Source organism: Myotis yumanensis, unplaced genomic scaffold (assembly GCF_028538775.1).
Source record: "Myotis yumanensis isolate MYYU_CA2020_CCGP unplaced genomic scaffold, mMyoYum1.0.hap1 SCAF_12, whole genome shotgun sequence".
NCBI classification, from domain to species: domain Eukaryota; kingdom Metazoa; phylum Chordata; class Mammalia; order Chiroptera; family Vespertilionidae; genus Myotis; species Myotis yumanensis.
Genome location: NW_027223763.1, coordinates 55,326,426 through 55,351,966, shown reverse-complemented (window position 1 = coordinate 55,351,966; position 25,541 = coordinate 55,326,426). Strand labels below are relative to the sequence as shown.

Here is a 25,541-nt window from a genome sequence, read left to right as displayed (position 1 = left end):
GAAATAATCATCCTTGAGGGGTGGATTAAGAATGAGTTATAAGGCATAAAGCATGATGTTGTTGACAGCTAAAGCAAATTGTCTTTCAGTTCAAGAGCAAGAGCAAGCTACTGAGAGAGGCTTTGATTTTCACTGCTTCGCCTTTTTGCTGTTGCTCCTGGTATCTGGGCTCTCAGGGGTGTTCACCTTTGGTCACAGGGGCTACACTCAGTAGCTACTTCTTTATTGTTGTGTATCTAGTGATAATTTACACCCACCCTCAGAAAGTAGCAGTTTCCAGAGAGAATTCTATTTGGCTTGTATATGCTTATCTTTCTTCCACTCTCCTCCAATACCCTCCTCTCCTCTTCCCCCCTTTCTCCTCCTCTCTTCTGCCCCTCCCCTCCTCCCCCTCCTCCCCCTCTCCTCTTCCCTCTCCTCCCCCTCCTCCCCCTCCTCCCCCTCCTCCTCCTCCTCCTCCCCCTTCTCCTCCTCCCCTCCTCTTCCTAATCCTCCTGCCCTCTCTCTTTCAGGTGTTGATTAGATCTGTGTAAGAATGTGGCCAAGGTTTCACTAGTCCATACTGAAATGAGAATATAAGAACAATGTCATATAGAGCTATGGCACTTGCCAGGATTGCCTGTCAAATACATGCTGCTTTCAGATATTGCCATCTCACCTGGCACATGGTCAGTTTGCACTTCCTAACTTCCTGGTGAATGAATAGGGTCATGCGACGAGTTCTGGCCAATGAATTATGAGAAAAGGTGATGCATGATAATCTGCAGCATTAATGGCTGATTCAAGAGTGTGCCTAGCTCTCTTCTCCCTCTGACACAGCAGTTAGTCATATTTGAGATGGCTACTTCCTCCGTCTTGACGTCTAGGGGGTGACCACTGCTGTTTACCCATGAGAAGCGTCTAGCATGTTGTTTTAAGCTGCTGAGATTGGGAGAAGGGGGGAGTATTTGTTACCACAGCATAATTCAGCCTATCCCAATACAGCAGTTAATGTGTGTTGGTACAAAAGCCAGCTGTACTTTCTTGGAAATGATTCTAATTTATTCTGATATTTTTATCTTCTTGGAAATTACAAGTTGTCACTCCATGGCAGTCCCCTTTCTTTCTTGTTGTTGTGTTTTAATTTGATCTATCTAAATTCCAAAAGTCTGAAAACCACTACCCTAAGTCATCTTCTATGACCTAATAAAATAATGCAAACACAATTCAGAGTTTTCTAAGATATTCTGACCAGAGCCCATTAGATTCAAATTCTTCGGTCACAGGTATAATTTGTGGGTACCCAGGACATTTAACGTTATCTTACTCTCTGTGGTTCTACAAAGGCTCACCTGTTGATGGCCTATTCCTTTGAGGCTTCCTACATTTCACTTCTCACCACCTACAAGAATTCATTCGGTGGTTTCTGCCAATTGTGCTGAGCCAGGTGGCATTGAAATGCTCCTGCCCAGGGGCAGCATGGTTCTTTAAACCCTGGGAGCTGTATTGGAGATACAAGAAGTTTCTTTAGGATTGCAGGATCTAGGGGTCAAATATCTGTGCACTTACTGGGGGCTTTAGTTTGATGAGAGCAGGGAAATTTTTGTCTGCCTCGTTTACTGATAACTTCAGGGCTTAGTACATAGGAGGAACTCAATAAATATTTTCTGGGCAAACTAATGAAATCTATGTATTTCATAATACATAGTGTGCTAATGCTGTGATACTTAATTTAAAAAGTTCGAGTTCCCCTATTGCATTCCAATAGGTGTAGGCTTTAGAGGCCTTCGAACCTCTGATCACGGGTACAACTATTAGAACTTTACACAAACAAGTTAATTTCCTATTAAAAGAACAGGCCTTCTTTTCTTCTCATTCACCCAGGCAGACAGGGTTGTCCCCTCTGATGTCTCAGGGATATTTCAAAACCGCAGGTATGTGTGTGGTTTTTAAAGCCTTAAAGCACAAAGCCACATATATTTTTAAAAAGTATCACTGTTTTCCTTCCTATTGTTAGAAGTTGAAACTATTCACATATTTACCTAGAGACAGTCGTGCATGACGGAGGTATGTGCCATGAAAATTCCTTCCTGGTCCGCTATGCTGTCCCCCATACTGCTTGGCCTCAAATGCAGTTCTTTGTTCACCCAGTAAAGAAGGTATCACACCGTCTGAAGACACAAAAGCTTCCCATTGGCCAGGGCTGCTGGTGTCTGGGTGCACACACCTTAGTCTGGTTTACATGGAACTCAGCTCTGGCACAGTCTATGTATTTACAACCTCTATGTAGCTGATACTTAGTTTGAAAATAATTATTTAGAGATTATATCTCCATAGGCATAAAAGTTCATGTTCTAAACTTGCAAATCGATGACAGTAGTTGGGTAGTAGAATTTTAACTGGTTCCCTAACTTCCTCTGATTCTTGCTTTACTTGTCCCTAGTTTGCTTGACAGGAAGGTCTTCTCATTATACCCTCTTCTCAGAAGCTGGATATGCGAAGGGTGAAAAGACAGATACGGTTCTTCCAGCCCTTCTCAGATTGGCAATAAGAACGCACCTTGCTTTGTAAGATACATGAGCAATTAGCTCATTTTTAAAGGTATTACATTTACTTATCAGTCTCATGTAGAATTCAGCCGAGTTCTGAAATGCAGACTGTGTCTCCAGCGCTCACTTGCCAGGTCTTTTCTGCCATGAAATAACGAAGCTTAGCAATGCAGATTTCCACCACCACCACCCCGCCCCCGCCCCCCCCAACCCCCCCCCCCCCAAAAATGAATGATGTTCCCATGTGTAACAGCGTAAAGACTGTATGTCTGATTCATGGAACGTGCATACTCACAGCTGCAGCCACACATCCTCGCAGACAGTGCCACCGATCAGGGTTTCCCGTCTTCTTGTTTTTCGGGGCCTCTAAGAATCCGGAGGGTGTGTAGATTGATGAATGATGTGCTTGACTCCGGGCTTCTGCCTGCCCGGATCCAGAGTTTATCTGCTTTCTGTTTGTTTTCTGTGCTCCTATTAGGTTGTTGTTAGTTACATTCTGATGTTTGTAGTTGGGGGAAATCTGTATCTTTGTTATTTATGTTATCAATAATGTGACCCGGGCCTTCCTCAGCAAGGTTCCAACTGTTCCCAGGTCCTCAATCACTAATTATGCGGATGAACAGATTGTGGAAACTCTTTCCTTATGGCTCCATTCTGGAGGAGTTGTTTTTATTAAATTGCGGGTGTCCTGAATTATAATTAGGTACTGGCCCATATTTATAGCATCTCCCCTCTCTCTCTCTTTCTCTCTCTCGTCCCCTCCCTTTCCTCTTTCCCTTCTCCCTTTTCACTTGTTGTAGGTTGAAAACTTTGTCAGAAGAGAAATAGCAAGAGGAGCCTCCCGTCATTAGCTGCAGAAGGAAGCCTGCCTAATAGAAGATGACAGGGCAGCATGTTCGGTATCAGGAGGTTCTGTTTCTTGCAGAAAGTCATTAGGATGTGGAGCCGCCTGCCAGACAAAGTAGTAGAAACTGGAGAGCTTAACAAGTTCAAGGGCAAGGAAAGGATTCATTTACAGTCTTGCAACATAGCCTGGCCAGTCCACTCAAAAAGGAAACTTAACAACAATGGTCAGGAAGAAATATGGGGACTGGGGGGACCTCCAGTCTCCCTCATTCAGCCAAATCTTTACATGGCTCATCTACTTGCGCTCTTTGCAGAGTTTACTGATCTTATTATTTGAAGTTGATTAAGCATTCAAGGCCTGTTCTTCACTTAGTATAACGAAGCTATGAAACATGACCTTCCCGGGAGCAGCTTGCCTTAAAGTATGTGGAGACTTTAGCTTGAGTGAAGCATGGAAGGGGCAGCCAATGGTGATTTTGTTTAAAAAATATACACACACACACACACACACACATATTTTTTGATTGATGGATAGTGTGGGGAGAAATAAGTGGAGAGGGTTATAATGAAGAAGAAAATGTATTAAGGCTCAGATATTAAAAAAAAAGTCCAAAGTCTACCTTTATGTTTTAATAGCCTAGTTTTAGTCTTTCATTTATGGCCTCAAAAGAGATATGTTATTTTCCTACCATTTTTCTAATATTGTTTAGAGACTTAAATAGAAGAATGTTACACGAGAGCTAAGTGCAGATAAGCGCCAGTGCTCATATAATTGGGGGGGGGGGGGGGTATATTTATATAAAAGTAAACTTTTAGGATTCTTCCATCATATTGGTGTGTCTGCAGATTTTATTGAAGAGTCACAAGAACTTTGTATAAATCTTAGTACTAATTTGCTAGGATCTTGAAGATAACTAAGTGATAAGAAGCAGACATTATAAAAATTATTTGGGAAGAAACTATGCTAAATGAGCCTGTCTCCTGTGTATTGCTGGAGAAAGTAAAGCATTTGCTATACCTAAATGGACATGATGCTTTTTTTATACAACTATCATGCATTCATAGGATTCAACCCAAGTCTGAAAGAAATTAGGCCTTTGTGAGAATGTTAATAAGAGTAGAAATTAAATATACCCAGAGGTAACTGATATTCAATGTTATTAAATAAACTATAGAATTGTAAAACAATTGAGCCAGAGGGAAACAGATCTTATTGATTCCAATCTACCTGTCTTATGAGAGCAGTAGACCTAAGCAATCCAAGAGAAAAGATAGCTCAACTTACCTTTAAAGATTTCCAGAGAAAAAGGCCCGATAGATTCTGTGTTATTGCAGGGATTCATACCTACAGTCCCCATATATAGCTGTGACGTTACAGCACCAAAAAGGAGGACTACTATTTATATATTTTACAAATAAACACTCATTTTAAAATAGTTTTAGTTTACATAAACATTGTAAAGAAAGTTCCCGTATGCACTGTACCCAGTTTCACATATTATTAACATCTCACAGTAGTATGGTACATTTTTTAAATAATGAGCCAATATTGATACATTATTTCTAACTAAAGACTTTATTCAGATTTCCTGGTCTTGAGTTGACAGTTTTACAGGCTTCTGGTCAGGTATTCTGTAGAATGATCCCCCTCCCCCCAACTGGGATGTGTCTGGCATTTTTCTTGTGATTAGAATTGGGTTGTGGGTGTTGGAGAGGAAGACCACTGAGGTAAAGAGCTAATATGCTATTCTCTTCTCATCCTGTCAAAATTGTATACTGTCGCCCTAACCGGTTTGGCTCAGTGGATAGAGCGTCAGCCTGTGGACTGAAGAGTCCCAGGTTCGATTCTGGTCAAGGGCAGGTACCTTGGTTGCAGGCACATCCCCAGTAGGGGGTATGCAGGAGGCAGCTGTTTGATGTTTCTCTCTCATTGATGTTTCTAACGCTCTATCCCTCTCCCTTCCTCTCTGTAAAAAATCAAAATATATTTTTTTAAAAATTATATACTGTCAATATGACTGATCACTGTTGATGTTGACCTTCATCACCTGACTGAGGTTGGGTTTCTCAGGTTTCTCCACTCTAAAGATTTTCCCCTCCCCACTCTGTTTCTTATATTATCCTCTTTGGAAGAAAGCCACTAAGTACAGCCCACACTTAAGGCGTGGAGAGCTACCCTACAACTTCTTGAGATAAAAGATGTACGTAAATGATCTTGAATGCTATTTTTTAAGATAATTCTTCTACAAAATTTCTTCTCTAATGCTCTATTCTGTTACCTAAATTCATTGAACTGGTCTGCATACCTTGTTTCTTGAGAACACGATTTTTAATTAAAAAATTAGACCCAATTAGATACTTTTCACTTATAATTTTGAAATGCCATAATTTAATAAGTTCTTAAAGGAAGAAAAAAAATTAATCTCTAAGTACAATCCACTAAATCAATTTGTTTTAATTCTAGTTTTCTAAATACTGCCTTTAATTCTTTTATCTAGGATTATCATAGGTCATTTCCAAAGTATCTAATCTTATCTCCTCCAGTGTATACTCAGCTGCTGCCTGGAATGCAGATGTTAATAAGCTCCTTAACACACCATAGCTATTTACTTTGATCACTAACATGTCCCCAGCTGCTGCTACTTTCTCCCTACCTATATCTCCCTTGTTTTCTGTAGCTCCACACTTTTATCAGTGCTTTCTGTTATTTTCTATTCTCTAGTAGATCTAAAAACATAAATTGAAGAGAATGTACATGTTAACTTATATCTAACCTGAGTCACTTTATATCTACTAGTAAGCTGAGTCATTTTGGGTGCCAGGACTATTTTATCACTTGGCTTTTAGAGTTTCTGGATTAAGAATGGCAGAGTTTTCGTTTCATTTACCTAATTTGACTAATTATTAGGAGCTACCTAAAGAGCTGTCTTGAGAAGGATTCCAAGAAATTGGTCTCATAGGAGAATAGTTACATGATTGATAAGCTATGGGAATGGGGAGAGAAAAATGTGGAAAGCCCACACTGGCTGAGAATCTTAAAGCATCAGGCATTCTGATCTAATCAAATAAATCATAAGCTAAACCAACTTTTTAAACACTTCTGTGGTTGACTTGATCTCTTTGTACTATCAACTTATCTAAATAGGAAAAATCTAGTAACTATTTTCCTTTGTACAGCGTACCAATGTATTTTTCTATGGAAAAAAACTTGAGGCAATTATCATTACATATTAGAAGACAGTAATTAAAGAAGACAACAACAATACTTCTGCTAGAAGTGAAGCTCTGCTTTCGTGTTATTTCTTTCCATCCAAATGAAAATGTGGAGTGGGAATATGGTAGAAAAGGATCCAATGTTTTGGGCAAAGAGTCAACCCTCACAGTGGGAAAAGAACACAGGGTCAAAAAGTCTTTCTTCTGTTGTTCCTCATCCACTGGTCCCATACAGCCCTGGCTAAAAGTACTAATGGAAACTCTTTAAATTTTAAAATTATTTATCATAAGAGTTAAATAATTCTCAAGTAAATATTTTGTTTTAAAATTAGTATTCCATGGATCATTGACCAGGTATCCAAACCAAACAAAGACATTACAAAAAAAGAGTATTACACGTCAATAACCCTGATGAATACACATGCAGAAATCCTCAACAAAATATTATCAAACCAAATTCAACAATACATTAAAAGGATCATTCACTATGATCAAGTGGGATTTATTCTGGGGATTTATTCCATTTCTAGGAATATAGCCTAAGAAACCCAAAACACCAATCAAAAAGAATATATGCACCCCTATATTCATAGCAGCATAATTTACAATAGCTAAGATCTGGAAACAGCCCAAGTGCCCATCAGTGGAAAAGTGGATAAAAAAAGTTGTGGTACATCTATACCATGGAATACTATGCAGCAATGAAAAGGAAGGGCCTCTTACCCTTTGAGACAGCATGGAGGGACATGGAGAGTGTCATGCTAAATGAAATAAGCCAGTCAGAGAAAGACAAGTATCACATGATCTCACTCATATGTGGAATCGAATGAACAAAATAAACTGATGAATAAAATAGATCCAGAGTCAGAGAAACATGGAATAGTCTGATGAATCTCAGATGGAAGGCGGGGGTTGGTGGGTGGGTGAGGAGAGATTAACCGAAGAATTTATATGCATATATGTATAACTGTGGACCTACTTTTGTCTACCCCTAGATATGCACTCCATGTTAATTACTGCATTACAGTCATACCTCGGAGATATTGTGGGCTTAGTGTCAGACCACCACAAAAGAGAAAATTGCAATAAAGTGAGTCACATGAATGTTTTGTGTTTTCAGTGCATATAAAAGTCATGTTTATACCATAGTGTAGTCTATGAAGTGGGATAAAGCATTATGTCAAAAAAGAAAATGTACATATCCTAATTTAAAATACTTTGTTGCTAAAAATGTTAGCCATCATCTCAGCCTGTTGAAAAAATCGCTCCGATATACTTTCTTCTTTTTTTTTTTTTTTTTTTGCAATTAATGCAGTAGCTTTAATTTTTAAATAATATAAAACCAATTTCACAGGTCAGTTAAGCCATTAGGAAAGGGCAGCAACCAATGGATAGGATTTTGAAAACAAAAACCAATTTAAAAAACTACTTAAATATCAGAGATGTTGATAATAAGTTTTTCCTCTTTAACATGATAAATTGGTCTGTTTTATTCTTTTTTTATTATCTTAAATTTTACTGGGGTGACATCAGTCTATATGAACATACAGGTTACATGTGTGGATTACTAATTTACAAAATCTGTATATAGGACCATGTGCCCACCACCCAAAGTCAAATCCTCTCCTATCACCTCATATTAGGACCCCTTCTTCCTCCACCCCCTCCCTCTGGCAACCACCACATTATGTTTGTGTGCATAAGTTTCAGGTTTATATTCCACATATGAGTTAAATCATATAGTTCTTAGCTTTCTCTGTTTGACTTATTTCACTTCACATTATGTTCTCAAGGTCCATCGATGTTGTTGTAAATGACACTATATCATCCTTTCTTATGGCCATGTAGTATTTCATTGTGTACTAGTATATGTACCACATCTTTATCCAGTCCTCTATAATATGGCACTGTGGCTGTTTCCAACTCTTGGCCACCATGAATAATGCTGCAATGAACATAGGGGTGCATATATCTTTGTGTATAAATGATTTCGAGTTTTTCAGGTTTATACCCAGGTGTGGGATTGTTGGGTTGTATGATAGCTCTATTTTTAATTTTTTGAGAAACTGCCAGACTGCTTTCCATAGTGGTTGTACCAGTCTACATTCCCACCAGCAGTGAATGAGGGTTCCCTCTTTTCTACAACCTCTCTAACACTTGTTGTTGCTTGTCTTGTTGATAAAAGCCACCCTAACTGATCTAAGATAGTATGTCATTGTAGTTTTAATTTGCATTTCCCTGATTGCCAATGAGGTTGAACATCTTCTCATATATATATATACTGGCTGTTTGTCTTCTTGGGAGAGGTGTATTTTCAGGTTCTCTGCCCACTTTTTGATTGGATTGTTCATTTGTTTGGTGTTGAGTTTTATGAGTTCTTTATATATTTTGGAAATTAAACCTCTGTTGGAGCTACTGTTTACAAATATCATCTCCCATCTAGTTGGCTGCCTTTTTGTTTTGTTGTCCATTTCTTTTGCTGTGCAGAAGCTCTTCAGTTTGACATAGTCCCATTCACTGATTTTTGCCTTTACCTCCCTTGGCTTTGGGATCAAGTCCATAAAACATTCTCTACCACCCCGGTCCATAAGTTTGGTACCTATATACTTTATTCTATTTGACTTAAAATTTCGGGTCTTATGTTTAAGTCTTTGATCCTTTTTGAATTAATTTTTGTACATGGGGACAAACTGCAATCCAGTTTCATTCATTTGCATGTGGCTTTCCAGTTTTCCCAGAACCATTTATTGAAAAGAGTATCTTTACTCCAATGTGCATTTCTGGCTCCTTTGTCGAAAATTATCTGTCCATATATGTGTGGTTTTATAACTGTGCTCTCTATTCTGTTCCATTGATCTGTGTATCTGTTTCTCTGCCAATACCATGCTGTTTTGATTATCGTAGCTCTGTAGTATATTTTGAAGTCAGGTAGCATACCTCCAGCCTTGTTCTTTTTTTTTTTTTTTTTTTTCAGGATTGCTTTGGCTATTCTGGGTCTTTTGTGGTTCCATGCAAATCTGATGATTCCTCGTTCTATTTCTTTAAAAAATGACTTATATTTTCTTGACATAGAAATTCCACAAACCTTTATTTTTTTTAAATGTAATATCTATGATATGCAATAAAGTGAGGCACAATCAAATAAGGTATGTTTATATTTGTAATAGCCAAGATATCAAAGCAACCCAGGTGTCCATCAATAGAGGAATAGCGAAAGAAATTGTGGTATATAGGCAATGGAATATTACTCTGGCATAAAAAAAGAATGAAATTTTGTCATTTTTGACATGCGTGGGTCTAGAGAATATTACACTTAGTGAAATAAGCCAAATAGAGAAGGACAAATACCATGTGATTACACTCATGTGGAATCTAAAAAACAAAACAAATAAATAAATAAACAAACAAATAAATAAATAAATAAATAAAAGAAAACAGAATCAGACTCATAAAGACAGAGGACAAACTGATGGTTGACAGAGGGGATGGGTGAAATGGTGAAAGGGATTAAGTACAAACTTTCAGCTGTAATTTAGAACATGAAATCTAAAGCACAGCATAGGTAGTACAGCCAATACTATCATGGTAACAATACTGCGACAGATGGTTTTATTAGACTTATCATGGTGGTAACTTCATAAGGTGTATAAATGTCAAGTCACTGTGTTGTATACCTGCAACTAATATAATAGTGTATGCCAACTGTAATTTAAAATAAATAAATAAATAATTTAAAAAGTCATGTACATTAATTGGGCAATGAGTTCACTCATAATACTGAAAAATCACACAAACATTCATAGAATGCATAAATCATATATTTATATGGGGCATTATATTGAAAATTATAAATATGATTATAACTAGAGGCCCGGTGCATGAAATTCGTGCACGGGGGTGGGGTTCCCTCAGCCCAACCTGCACCCTCTCCAATCCCAATCCAGGGATGTCCTACTGTTGGCTTAGGCCCACTCCTTGTGGTTCTCTGCTCTCTGCAGGGCCTGCCTGCTCATATTCCCTCTTTATTAGATAGGTTACTCTATAACAACGTGGATAACTCTGAGAAACATTGAGTTGAAAAAAAAGTTACTCCCAAATAATACGTACGACATGATCCTATCTATGTAAAGCTCTAGGACAGGCAAAACACATCTCTGCTTAAGAAGGGAGTGGTTACCTTAGGGCAAAGCGTAGGATGGTAAGTGACTAGGTAGTTGCATGAGGAAGCTTCTTTGGTGCTGGAATGGTCTGGATGCTAGTTATACAGGGGAGTTCACTTTGTGAATATCATTTAGCAGTAAATTTATGACCTGTGCGTTAGTTTAATATTACTTTTGAAAAAATATTATAGATATATAAGCAGCAAGGCTAATGTGGCTAATAAACAATTAAAGGGTTAGAGGAGCTCTAATTGCATTTATGATTCAGTTCTCTTAGGACCTTTTACTTCATTCTGCTGGTCAGTCTCCATTAATGTCATTTGAATTTTCTTTGTTGAGCTTTAGGTTTTTGAAGTAGGGGTTGATCTACTTTTGTATCTGTGTTGCAATTTTTTAAAGTATCATTTTCTTTTCTTCTAATGATTTCTCTCTGAAACCTGGAGACTTCACATAGAGAAAAATGTGGGGCTTAAGAGTCTTGATCTAGAGAGAAACAAGGCCACCCTAATGGCTAAGTGTTTTTGTAAGCTGTTGTGCATGTGTTGTATCCTGGATTGAGGAATTAAATAAGCACTTTGCTATTTTAGCTGTCAAATTAATAGTGGGCTTATACATGACAGAAACTCTGTGTTCTCAGCCTGAGACCTACTTGGCCATAAATTGTGTTCATTGGGGAATGGTGAATTAATTATCAAGCAGTGGTAGGACTTATAGGAGGAAGAAGAAATCCCCTTATGTGGTTGGACTTGGTGCAAGTAAGAATTACCTCTAAATTACAGTGCCAAGGGTTATGGGGTACTCTGGCATGATCCTCTTGGCTCTGCATCTCCAGGCAACAATCTGGAGGCTGGAGCAGTTCAGGTAGATGACATGTGCATGGTTTGGGCTGATTTTTATAACCCCTTCATTCTTAGTAGAGACAGTGACAAATGTACAGACTCTGTTGGGAGAAGACCCAGGTCAAGGTTGAGTTTCAAACCCTTTGGGGAAATTACTAGAGTTTATAAGTGAGAAAATGTGAGTGTGTGTTGAGCGGATGGCATGTGGGACTGAATGGCCATCCTATGTAGTGGTGACAGCATGAGCTTTTTTAAAATATATATATATATATTTATTGATTTCAGAGAGAAAGGTGGAGGGAGAGAGAGAAATAGAAATATCCATAATGAGAGAGAATCATTAATGCTTCTTGCAAGCACTACACTGGGGATTGAGCCCACAACCTGGGCATGTGCCCTGACTGGGAATCGAACCGTGACCTCCTGGTTCTTAGGTTGACACTCAACCACTAAACCACGCCACTGGGCAACAGCGTGAGCTTTTGTTTCCTCTCTGTTGCTTACTAGCTGAGTGTCTTAGAGCGATTTACTTAACCTCTTGCAACCTTCCCTACTCATCCATAAGAGAGTTAGTAATACTATCTTAGAGGATTGCTTGAGATTTAAATAAAATAATGTATATAAAGTATTCAGAAGGATAACTGGCACAAACAGAGTACTCAGTACATTTTAGCCATTTTTTTTTATTAGCTTTGGACAACCCCAGACAAGCATATCAGACACCCATATTAGGTCAGCAAGAAAATTTCCAGACTCTACCAATTAGAGAGGATGAGACTTCTAAAATAATGCTCAGATTTGGGTTAAATTGGCTCAGGGCAGGGCTGAGTTTAAGCATTGAGCATTTTCAGCATCTGCCTCTGGGTGGGGGTAGGTCAGGATGGGTCTCATTATATAAACACATCATTTGTCTCCATAGTCTTTTATTATCTCCTAAATATTTGTAGATATGGATGTGTTGTTTTCCAAAGAAATTATTTCCTGTTGAATTTTGTCTGATGTGATCATTTTCCCCTAACATTTAAATAATATAGTTACACAAAATTTCTCTCCAGAATCTTATTGAAAATGTTTAATTTTCTTCTATTTTAGCCATAAAAAAACATTCCAAATTCTTTTTTGATTTATTTCCTTCTCTGAAAACTTTCAACAACATTTGCTATTCCAAAGGGTGCATTATCTCCAACCCATTCACTCATATCCTGGAACTAACATTTATACACTCATCTGCCCTCCTTTACCCCATTTCCTTACCCTGTAAATTCTCATCCTTATATTTACTTAGAAAATGAATGTTCTTCCCAGTATTCTAACCTGCAGGCCAGCAACTGGGGTATTGTAAACTTGTGACAAGATCTGCCTTGATGGATTTTCATGATTATCTTTAAGACCCAAGAAATTATTTTTTCTTCAGTGGGAGAGCCAAGTAGAGTAACTTCACAGGGATTATGCTCCCTGCCTGTGCTTACTGTCTTTGCCTTCAAAAATCCTCTAAAAGGTTAATCAGCTCTGCTCTTTGTGGTGTCTTTCTGATCAGACACTGTTCTTTGCAGTGTCTGATCAGATCATTGGCTGTGAGTCATCAATTCTATCTTATAGAAGAGCAGAGTCTTCTTTGCATTGGCTTTATTTTCCGTGTGGGCTCAGGAATTTATGTTCTTTGGCATTTAAAGGGGAAAGAGTCTGATTCATTGTTTCCCCAAAGAGCAAGCCATTGTTGAGAACCCTGTGATGGGCCAACTTGCTCGTACTGTGTACAGAGGCAAGTTTACCCCTCAGGTTATTTATAGGGAGTTATAAAACCCAATCTTCAGAATCTTCACCCTAGAAAAACATTCCTCCTATACTTACATGCTATTTTGCATATATTTGTATAATGAACTACATTATGTCTACAAAAATCTTCCAAAATGCCTAACTCCAGTACGGTAAAAGAATTAATGAGGCAACTGTGTTCAATTTTACAGTCTGGTCAGAGCCAACAAAAAGCATGGCACAACCAAGAGATCTATACCACATTGGGCCAGTTCTCTTGGGATGGCTTTTCTTACTCCTTCCATGGACACCTATTGCAAGCTGGGATTAAAAAGTCCATAAGATGAACAATAGTAGCAATGGGTATGTCTCTTTCCACATATAATTAATACATGTAAGCTTGTATTATCTTATTTATGCAGCAACTCCATCTTTCTCAGATCTTGATTTTATTGCCTATAAATTAATATATTAATTTCTAATAGTTCTCCCCATATTAAAGAAATCAGTTCCCAGGTTTACTACTTCATATCTTGGTACATAATTTTAAGTTCCTGAGCTCCAGTTTCCTTATCTGTAAGTTGGCAATAATACCTCATAGTGTTCTCATGAATATTAAATATAAGCAAAATATGAGGGAAAGTGTCTGACAAGGAGGCACTCAAAAATTGCTCATCCTTTTTTTCTACCTTTTACTGCACCCTCTTCTGCCTTGTGAATTGAAAACATATACTTTTACTCTAAGCCCTACCTCCATGATTTCAAAACATCTGGCTAAAGAGTGAAAATGAATGCAATCATCCAGGTGTTTGGCTTGTATGATGATAGATATCAAACACTTAGAACCATCTGAGTGATTGGTGTAGTTTTTTCACTATCCAGATGTATGTGGATATAGCCTTGGTCAAAGGAAGAAAAAAATCATAGGGGTTTTTCTCAAACCCTAAATTAATAAAGATTTCTTCAAAAATCTATGAACACACAATATCTCTCCACATATTCAATTCTCACATGACTTTGTTCATCAGAGTTTTGTTATTTTCCTCATTTAGGATTTCTACAGATTTTGCTATATTTATAACAATTTCTTGCCGAAACCGGTTTGGCTCAGTGGATAGAGTGTCGGCCTGCGGACTGGAGGGTCCCAGGTTCGATTCCGGTCAAGGGCATGTACCTGGGTTGCGGGCACATCCCCAGTGGGAGATGTGCAGGAGGCAGCTGGTCGATGTTTCTCTCTCATTGATGTTTCTAACTCTCTATCTCTCTCCCTTCCTCTCTGTAAAAAATCAATAAAATATATTTTTTAAAAAAATTTCTTTTTTTTTTGAGTACTAATGTAAATGGTAACATGTTTTGAATTTAAAATTCTACTTGTTCATTGCTGGTATATAGGAAAGTGAATGAACTTATATTCTGCAACCTTGTTATAATTGCTTATTAATTCCAGGAAGATTTTTTTCTGTCAGTTTTTTCAGATTTTCTACATAAATGATCATGTCGTTTGCAAACAAAGATAGTTTTATTTCTTCCTTACAATTCTCTATATCTTTTCTTTTGTCCAGGACTTTAGTACAATGGTCAAAAGCAGTGGGAAAACTTTTAGTTTCTCACCACTGAGTGTGTTAGCTATAGGTTTTCAAGTTGATGAAGTTCCCATTTAGTACTGGTTTTCTGTGAGATTTTATTATGAATGTGTGTTGAATTTTTGTCAAATAACTTTTCTGCATCTATAGATATGATCATGTGGTTTTGAGCCTACTGATGAAATGGATTATTTTAATTTATCCTTTAATATAACACTACCTTGCAAACCTGGAGTAAATCCCACTAGTTTGTGATGAACATATACTTTGGATTTGAACATCTTTGCTGATATCTTGTCAAAGATTTGTATCTAATTTCATGAGAGATCTTGGTCCATAGTTTTCTTTTAATGTGTTTGTCTGGTTTTGGTAACAGAGTAATGCTGACCTCAAACAATGAGTCAGATAGTATTCCCTCTGCTTCTATCTTCTGGAAGAGATTGTAGAAAATTGGTATAATGTATTCCTTAAATATCTGGTAGAATTCACCAGTGAAACCTTCTGGACATGAAGTATTTGCTTGAGAGTGTTATTAATTATTGATTCCACTTCTTTACTTGATATAATCCTATTCATAAAGTTGATATCTTCTTGTATGAGCTTTGATAGATTGTGTCTTTCAAGGAATTGGTCCATAGCACCTAAACTATCAAATTTGTGGACATAGATTTGTTCTCAGTATTCCTTTATCTTTTATTTCCATGGAATCCGTAGTGCTGTCCCCTCTTTCATTTCTAGTACTAGCAATTTGTGTGTGTCTTCATTTCTTTTTCTTAATCACTCTTTTATCTTATCAATTTTATTGATCTTTTCAAAGAACCAGCTTTTGCTTTTCTTGATTTTCTCTACTGATTTCCTGTTTTCAATTTCATTAAATTTTACTCTAGTTTTTATTAATTTTCTTCTGCTTACTTTGGATTTAATTTGTCTTCTTTTTCTAGTTTCTTGAAGTTAAAGCTTAGGTTATAGACTTTAAAACTTACTTCTTTTCTAATATATGCATTAAATGCTATAAATTTCCCTTTAAGAATTACTTTTGTATATCCACAATTTTAATGTGTTTTCATTTTTATTTGGTTCAAAATAAAATTAAATTTCTCTTGAGATCGCTTATTTGAACCATATGTTATTTAGAAGTGTGTTGTTTAATCTCCAAGTATTTTGGTATTTTCCAGCTATCTTTCTATTATTTATTTCTAATTTAATCCCATGGTTGTGTGAAGCAGACATTGTGTTTTATGGCCCAGAATGTGGTCTATCTTAAATATTTCATGAAACTTGAAAAGAATATGTAATCTGCTGTTTTTGGATGAAGCAGTCTACAGATGTTCATTATCTCTACTTAACTAATGGTCCAGTTGAGTTCAATTCCATCCTTACTGACATTCTGCCTGCTGGGTCTGTCAGTTTCTGATAGAGGCAAGTTAAAGCTTCTAACCGTAATAGTGGATTTATCTATTTGTCCTTGGTTTTCTACCAATTTTTACCTCATTTATTTTGACATTCTTTGGTTAGGTACATAAGCATTAAGTGTTGTTCCATCTTCTTGGAGTATTGACCCTTTATCATTATGTAATGTCTTTATCTCTGACAACTTCCTAGATCTGAAGTCTGCTGTGTCTGAAATTAATATAGTGACTACTGCTTTCTTTTGATTAGTGTTAGTATATGGTATATGTCTCTCTATCCCTTCATGTTAATCTATAGGTGTCATTATACTTAAAGTGGGTTGTAGGCAACATATAGTTGTCATTTTTTTTTAATCTACTCTGACAATCTTTGCCTTCTAGGTGATGTGTTTAGACATTGATGTTTAAAGTAATTATTGGTATATTATTAACATCTACTATTTTTATTACTGTTTTCTATTTGTTGCCCTTGTTTTTATTCCTATTTTTCATGTACATGTTCTCTGCTCTTTGTGGTTTTCACTGAGCATTTTATGTGATTTCATTTTCTCTTTCTTTGCATATCACTTATACTTCTTTTATTTATTTTATTTTATTTTTTTATTGATTTCAGAGGGGAAGGAAGAGGGAGAGAGAGAGAGAAACATCCATAATGAGAAAATCATGGATTGGCTGCTTCCTGCATGTCCCCCACTGGGGATCGAGCCCACAACCTGGGCACGTGCCCTTGACCGGAATCAAACCTGGGACCTTTCAGTTTGTAGGCCGACGCTCTATCCACTGAGCCAAACCAGCTAGGGTCACTTATACTTCTTTTTTAAAAAAATCATTTTTAAGTTGCTGCTCCAGAGTTTACAATAGGTATTTAGAACTAATTTAAGACCACTTTCAAAGAATACTTTATCATTTCACAGGTAGTGCAAATATTGTATTTTTCCCATATTTTACACTGACTCTTTATCTCTTCTCCTTTGTATTTTCCATCTTATCCCTCAAGTGATTTAGGGTAGCTTGTAAGTTTTCAGTTAATGCTATAATGCTTTCTGAAGAAACTGCACAAAAATTATACTTTTCAAAAGCCCTATAAAACATATGGATTATACCAATGCACACTCAAAGCCAATCTGCACTCTTATCTATCATTGTAGGTGATTCTTCCCTATTGAAGGTCCTACAAGGAACAGCTGTCATCCAGATGTTCTCATCTCTCTTTGGGCCTCAAATGGCTGTGGATTTGTACAGAAAATGACAAGTGCTTCTCTGTGGTCTTCATCCCTCAGCAAATATTGGGACAGAACTTAGCTGCCTTTAATGTCTTCCTCTCCCTGATGTTCTTTTTCTATCTCCTGGTCCCCACCCTAATCCCTCTCTGTTGGGAAGTCCATCCTATGGCAAGGCCACTTTTGTGCTCATTAAATTGTTCACTGATCCCTGCTAAAGTGGTAAATAAAATAGAAAGTATGGTGGTAATCAGAAAGAGCATGAATGTGAGCCCAACTTGGCTACGTATTAGTTGTCAAATCACTAAATTTCTCTACTCCCCACTTTTCTCATTTATAAAATACATTTCATGATAGGACTTCATAATATTATTACAATGCTTAAAAGTTAAGATCAAATTAATATTCATGACTCAGCTGACCCAAGTTTGGATCTCAGTTCTACCTTAAGCTCATAACTTAGGCTCTCTGAACATTGATTTCTTCTTTAACAGAGTAGAGAGAAGGATACTTAATGAATAATACAGCTGATAAGCACTAAACCTGGTTAGGTACAATGCCTGATTTAACCCTTACAATGTGTATTACCATTCCTAATTCACATATCAGAAAACCAAGGCTCAGAGGATTGTTGACTCTTCAAATTCGTATACTGTAGGTGGCAGAGGTAGGAATTAAAGTTAGTAACATGGAGATAAAGGTTTAACAATCAGCTCTCTGGGAAACAAAAGCTCTGATTTGTAGCATATGCCAATTTCTGTGGTGTAAATACTCCCACCATGGTGAATTTGAAGCTACATAAGTAACATCAACTAGTTCACAAAATTTAACAATTGGCTCTTGCAAGATGCTACAAGCTGGCTTCAGCCCATCACTATTTTCACTGCAAGTTTAGGGTGTTTTCAACTCAGCTAAGGCTACTGGTTAGGCAACTAGCCCTGTCGTGGTGGCTAAGGACCCCACCAATAGCTAGAACACAACCAACCCTATAACCTTTAACTGTTGGAGACCTCTTTATTTCAAACTGTTTTGCAACTGGTCATATTACAGGCAAACTACTAATCAGGAATGATCTTTCTTCCCCAAAGAACAGCTACTCACTTCTGCTTTGAGACATGAATTAAGCAGAACAAAAGGTTTTAAAGTAACAGCTCCCAAATATGCCAGTCTTCTGACTTCCCTACTTAAAAGAAAAAAAAAAAATACCCTATTGGAAATTTATCGGAGAGGACTTCTTTGAGCTGTACAGTTGTTTTGTGACAGAAATGACAGTTGATAAGTTGTGTTCATGTCCAAAGAACAATGTTATTACGTGAAGCTGCTTATTGTTAATGTACTCAAGCAGAGAAAAAATGTTTAGAAAAACTCACCGATTCCCCCAAGTTTTCTCGGAACTGTCTGAGATGAACTTGGAATGCCAGCGGAATCCACACAGGATGATTAGAGGGAAGCTTTTGGCACTCTTCAACACTCTCACGTTATTTTCTCTCTTGGGAAGCTGCTCAAGAACATGTTGTATTGGGAGTGCAAAGCCGCCAGGTCACTGGAATCATTTCTTTGTGACTTGGGGATTTCTCGGAGCCAGAAATGTTATCCAGGCTTCATCCCTGTGACTGAGGAAAATTGTATCAGCTGCTCCCAGGATACCAGATCTCAATACGACATCTATTTAAGCAATGCCCTGGATGGCAGATGTTGGAGCCTGGGTACTCGATACATGTGCAAATGAATGCACTAAAGCCTGGTTTATTCTCTCTGGCTTACTAGCAAAAGTTTGGAAAATATTTGGGAAGAGATCACATCAGAGTAACATGACTGTGAGGGGAAAAAATGGTGCTATTTACGTGTGCTTGTGCATACAAGTTGGGTGTACAAGGATCTGTGTATATATGGATAAAGCCACATTACTTGGATGAAAAAAGACAGACACTGGGTAAAATGGAGTCTTCAGTTTAAGGTCAAGAGACTTTATTCTTGTCCCAGTTCTGTTACTATATAACTCTATACCTGCAATCCTTAGCTTTTTTGGTCCTTAATTCTGTTGAGCAGAAGCACGGGGGTTTGAAATCTATGGAGTAACTTCCTTCTTTTTAAAAATTCCTTCATTCCAGAAGAACCAATTAAATACTGATTTTATTGGCAACAGTGACTTGCATAAGATATATTTCAAAGGAAATAAATAAAACATAAATAAATAAGAGAACACTCAATATTGTCAAGTTTTCAGTTATCTCCAACTTGATCTGTATTTAATGGAATCTCAAAATCCCAGCAAGTTATGTTATGGATATTAACAAACTTATTCTAAAGTTCATATGGAAAGATAAAAGATCCAGAATAGCCAACTCATTAATAAAGGAGGAAAAAAAGCAAGGATTGACCATGCCTGACTTCAAGATAATAGTCATGTGCCGCTGATTGATGGGGTTATATTCTGAGAAATGTATCATTAGGCAATTTTGTTGGTATGTGAACATCATAGAATCTACTTATACAAATCCATATGGTATAGCCTACTATACACCAAGGGTATATGGTGTACCACTGTTGTGAGCATGGTCCATCATTGACTGACCTACAGTAATCAAGACACTGTGGTATTGGCAAAAGAATAGTCAATAGAACAAAATAGTTCAGAAATCAACTTACATAAATATAGTCGACAGCTGGTACTGAAACAATTGGACATACAAAATAATGAATATAGACATAGAATTAATGCCATTTTTTAAAAAATGAACTCAAAATGAATAATAGACCTAAATGTAAAATGCAGAACTATAAAAGTAGAAAATAACATAGGAGAAAAAAAAACAACTAGATAACTGAGTATGGCAATGACTTTTTAGATATAGCAAGAAAGGCACAATCTGCCAAAACCGGTTTGGCTCAGTGAATAGAGCGTCGGCCTGCGGACTCAGGGGTCCCGGGTTCGATTCCGGTCAAGGGCATGTACCTGGGTTGCGGGCACATCCCCAGTGGGAGATGTGCAGGAGGCAGCTGATCGATGTTTCTCTCTCATCGATGTTTCTAACTCTCTATCTCTCTCCCTTCCTCTCTGTAAAAAATCAATAAAATATATTAAAAAAAAAAAAAAAAAGAAAGGCACAATCTATAACAGAAAGAATTGATAAAATGAACTTAATAAAAATAAAATCTTCTGCTCTTTGAAAGACAATATCAAGATAACGAGAAGACAAGCCACAGAGAGAGAAAATATTTACAAAAGACAAATCTGATAAAGGACTGTTATCCAAAATATACAAAGAACTCTTAAAATTCAACAATAAGAAACTGAACTACTTTTTTAAAAAAACTAAGCAAAAGACTTCAGCTATATGACATTCTGGAAAAAGGTCAAACTACAGAAATAGCACAAAGATCAGTGGTTGTCAGAGTTTGGGGAGAGGGTGGGTCGGATGAATAGGTGGGACACAGCGAATGGTTAGCGCAGTGAAAAAAACTCTGTATGACACCATAATGATAGATACATATGTTATACATTTGTCCAAATCCCTAGCATGTACAACACAAAGAGTGAGCCCTAATTGTCTCTGGAGTTTGGGTGATTATGATGTATCATTGTAAACTCATCACTTTTAACATATGTACCACTGGTAGAGGATATTCATAATGGGAGGTGCTATGCCTATGGGTGCATGTGTTGTAGACAGGGGTCTTAGGGAGATCTCTGTAACTTTCTCTTAATTTTGCTGTGGACTTAAAAATTCTCTAAAAAATAAAGTCATAAAAATGGAAAAAGACCTGAACAGACATCTCTGTAAAAAAGAAGATATGCAAGTGGCAAGTAGTATGTGAAAAACTGCTCAACATTACATGTCATTAGAGAATCTCCCACTAAAAACAAGATACCACCACATACCTATCTGATAGTTAAATTCCGTTTCCACTAACAACAACAAATGCCGATGAGAATGTGGAGTAACAGTAATGTTCACTTATTGCTGATGAAAATGCAAAATGGTGCAGTCACGTAGAAAGAGATTGGCAGTTTCTTACAAAACTAAACATATATTTACTACACGATCCAGCAGTCATGCTCCTGGGTATTTACCCAAGTGAACTGAAAACTTTTGTCCACAGAAAACCTGCACATAATGTTTATAGCAGCTTTATTCATAATCCTTAAACCTGGAAGTAACTAAGATGTCCTTCAGTATGTTAGTGAAAAAATAAGCTCTGGTACATTCAGACGGTGGAATATTGTTTAGCACTAAAAGAAATGAGCTATCAAGCCTTGAACAGAAATGGAGGAGAAGTAAATGCATGTTACTAAGTTTCAAAAGCCAGTCTCAGAAGGATGCATACGGTATGCTTCCAACTGTATGACATTCCAGAAAAGGCAAAACCAGAGAGACAGCACAAAGATCAGTGTAAGCCAAGAGTTGCGAGGGCGGGAGGAGGGGCGGTGAGGGCTAAATAAGTGGAGCCCAGAGGATTTGTAGGGCAATGAAACTATTCTGTATGATACTGCAATGGTGGATACATGTCAGTTTGTCCACATTCATAGACTCTATGTACAGCACCAAAAGTGAACCGCAGTGTGACTGTGGGTAGTAATGATGTGTCAACATAGGTCCATTGATTGTAACCAGTGTATGACTATAGTGCAGGATTTCCTACCGAGGAGGTTGGGGGTGGGGGAGTGGCTATATGGGAACTCTCTGTACTTCCTGATCAAGTTGCTCTGAACCTACAGGTGTGCTAAAAAATACAATTTATTAATTTTAAAAATTCAGTAATTTATATTCATCATGTTTTGAATTATTAACAAAATATTAATAGTAGTCTTCAGTGTTTTTGGAATATTGTAGATATCTCAAACTTTTAATATGTATGTATATATGTATATATAAATTATCTGTTGATTATATTTTCTTATATAATCATATTACTGAGAAATTAACATATATAACTATATTATTATATTTTGTTATAAATATATAATATATGTAATATATTTTATGTTGTATTATTATAGTACACATATATTACATGTATAATACAAATAAATAAGCTAATTTTATTCATGTTAAACTATCCTACAACTTCGGATTTAATTCAGGCTTTTTCATTTTAATTAATGGATAATAATTAAGAGCATTTAAAAGAGATGTAATTGAAAAAGCACGTTCCCTTCTTGCCAGCACTGCCCTAGAGCCCTTCAAGGCAGGATCATTTTCATTTCTATTTTTAAATGAGTAAACAAAGTCATGGGAAGGTGAATAACCATCTCAAAGCTATCCTGTGTGTCATTAGTTCAGCTAAGTTTAGACCTGGCCATCTATGAACTTGAGAACTGTGTTAGCCCAACTGGCTGGCTGTGTAACTTTGAGCGAATCCCTCAGACTCAGAGTCGCCCATCGCTCATCTTTAAATGTGATGGTTGCCTATGTAATCTCCAGGCTTCCTTCCAGTCCTCTTTCCTATGTGGCTGGTAGGATGGAAAACAGCCAATGTATAAATGTAGGAGAAAGAGTTCCCTTCCATCACTTACCTTACACAGCATGCAAAGTTCTAGAGATGGCTTTCTCAGCAAAGTTCCCAGCTCCTTCATCCACCAGCTCCCACACCTGCAGAGGCAGAGTGAGTAGCACACTGGTCAGAGGATGAGCTGGGAGCAATGTCACACTGAGGCTATAGTTGGAAGGACCTCCCATTGTCAACAAAGAAAAGACTCAAGATCCATAGAAATGACCTTCACATGAAAGTTTCCCCCCAACGGAAGATTTTTCTGAAACCTCTTCCCAGCAAAACTCCACTAGGCTAAAACCTCTTCAGATTGTGTGTACAGTTTTATGGTTACAAAGGCCTTCATGTCCACAACCATGTCCATTAGACTGTCAGCACCACCTGTAAGATGGAGAGGAAAATGACTGTGATTCCATGTTACAGTTGAAAAAATTGGAACATTAAAGAAAACTGTTTGCTCATTGTCACTGGAATAGTGAGTGGTTGAGTTGGAACTGGAATTTAGGCATTTTGGTTCTCAGTCAAGTGCTCTTTCCATGGTCCCAGAAGTGTTGGGCACACACACAGTTTTAATAGATGGACAGCTAGAGAAGCCCAGCCATGCTCATGGACATTCTGGCATGTTGTCTTTCAAAGCCACCAGTGAGAGAACTTGGGCCCAGGAAGACCAGGAGTGGGTGTAAGTTTTGGTTTGAGAGGATGGGTCTCAGCTTTACAGAAGCTTCCTACGCGATCTCTCTCTCTCTCTCTCTCTCTCTCTCTCTCTCTCTCTTCTCTCTCTCTCCCTCTCTCTCTTAAACAACAGCAGTATACACATTATTATTTCAACCAACTCAGAGCAGAAGCAAGGTTCTTATGCCGTTGCATTTGTTTAATCTTCCCTTACGTGCTGAGTGGGAGCCTCCTGATCATTGGCCTGGTGGGTCAGGTACACACAGAGACACAGAAGCATTTTGAAAAGGAATCTGGGGGTTTTGTGGGAGGTATAGAACAGTGAGTATGCTCAGCAAGGCTGCCAGCTTTGCAAACACAGCAAAGGAATGACGGTGCGGCACTGGAGTGGTATGTGTCTCCAAACTGCAGACAGCAAGCAGCATTGGGTCCAGAAACAACAGGAGACAGGCTCTCTCTTTGAAGAAAAGACAGTTGGAGCCCCTGAGTGTGCCCCTGGGGAAAAGCCTGAGCCCTGTGAGGTAGATGTCCCCTTTTTTCAGGTCTGCATTGTGTCTTTTGTTTCTACTGGGGAGGCCAGGGAGGCAGCCCAGCTCTCTTGTTTTCAGCATAAACATTCCTTCCTCGTATGCATTAAGCACCATGAGTGGGTCATCTTTTCCACTCCCTTCCAAAATATTTTGTTTTCCATCTCTGCCTTCTTTTCCATGTTGCTTTGAGAAAGATCCAAAACTTCTTCTCTGGTTTCCTTAGCTGCTTTGTGTTGTTGTTTCAAGCCACAGCCTAAGTTTAAACCATGGCCCAGGAGAGGGAACTAACTTGTAGTTATGGGTGTGGCTTCATTGTTGCCTTGGGAACAGTTACCTTCAGCCAGTTCTTTAGCCTTATGTACAGGTAGAATGAGGAGATGTCTGTGTCTCATCAGAGAGGCATTGTCTAGCAGCCTTGGGGAAGAACCTTCTGACTTAATTTCCTTCTTGCTTTTCTGATGTATCTGGCTAAAGATAGGCAGATAAATCTTCCTAAGTAATAGCTTTTATCATAACATTCCTCTTTCCATAAACCTGAAATATTTTAGCATTGCGCCCTTTGTCTATATGGTAATTAATTAACCTCCCAGCCTGGTTTCTGGTGTCCCCAAACTCTGTCTGCAACTTACCTTTTCAGTCTTCTTGCTCATTCTTTCATCATAAACCAGCCTGGCCCACTTGTTTTCTTAAATTTTCCTGTCACATGCTTCCTTCACCCTTGGTTTGCATTAGCCCCTTACTACTAGGAATGACGTCATTCCTGTCAACGGAACTGATGTCTTCTAATCTTTATTCAAGACCCAGCTGAACATCCCCTTCTGGATGGAGCCTTTCTGAATCTCTCCAGACCACAACACTGCTCCCCTGCTTTGAAACTATGAGAATATCTATTCGACTTGTATGACACTTCCTAGCCTGATATATATCATTCTGGCCCATGTGTAATTGCTTTTTTCTGAACTGTGCTCTGTCATTATACCATTGGCCCACATGAAACATTTTTATAAGAAACCACCCAACCAAAAGCACTATCGAATTTATTGCATGTATGTTGTCGGGGACATGGTTTCCTACATTTCACAGCGTCCTTTCCACACGGACCCATGGGAAAAATGTTTCTCAGCCCTCAAAACCAAGAATAGCTGGGCTTCTCTTGAGTTGCTGTTTTGTTTTCATCTTGTGGTAATTGTGAGTCATGCCTCCCTCTTTTCATAGGCCCAGAGCCAGAATTGCAGCCCACCACAAGCGACAAGTCAGACTTAATGGCATGTATTTTGGGGGTAATAACATTAA

At 37.8% G+C, this 25,541-nt stretch overlaps 1 long non-coding RNA gene across 1 annotated transcript; it reads right to left on the bottom strand.

Annotated features, from left to right (window-relative positions):
* Positions 1–2,029: 2,029 nt before the first annotated feature.
* On the bottom strand, positions 2,030–18,999 carry LOC139020548 (uncharacterized). The gene is made up of 3 exons (XR_011473326.1): positions 18,924–18,999; positions 2,824–2,999; positions 2,030–2,669 (listed from the first exon to the last, which is right to left on the bottom strand). It is a non-coding gene; the product is annotated as an uncharacterized lncRNA (long non-coding RNA).
* Positions 19,000–25,541: the final 6,542 nt, after the last annotated feature.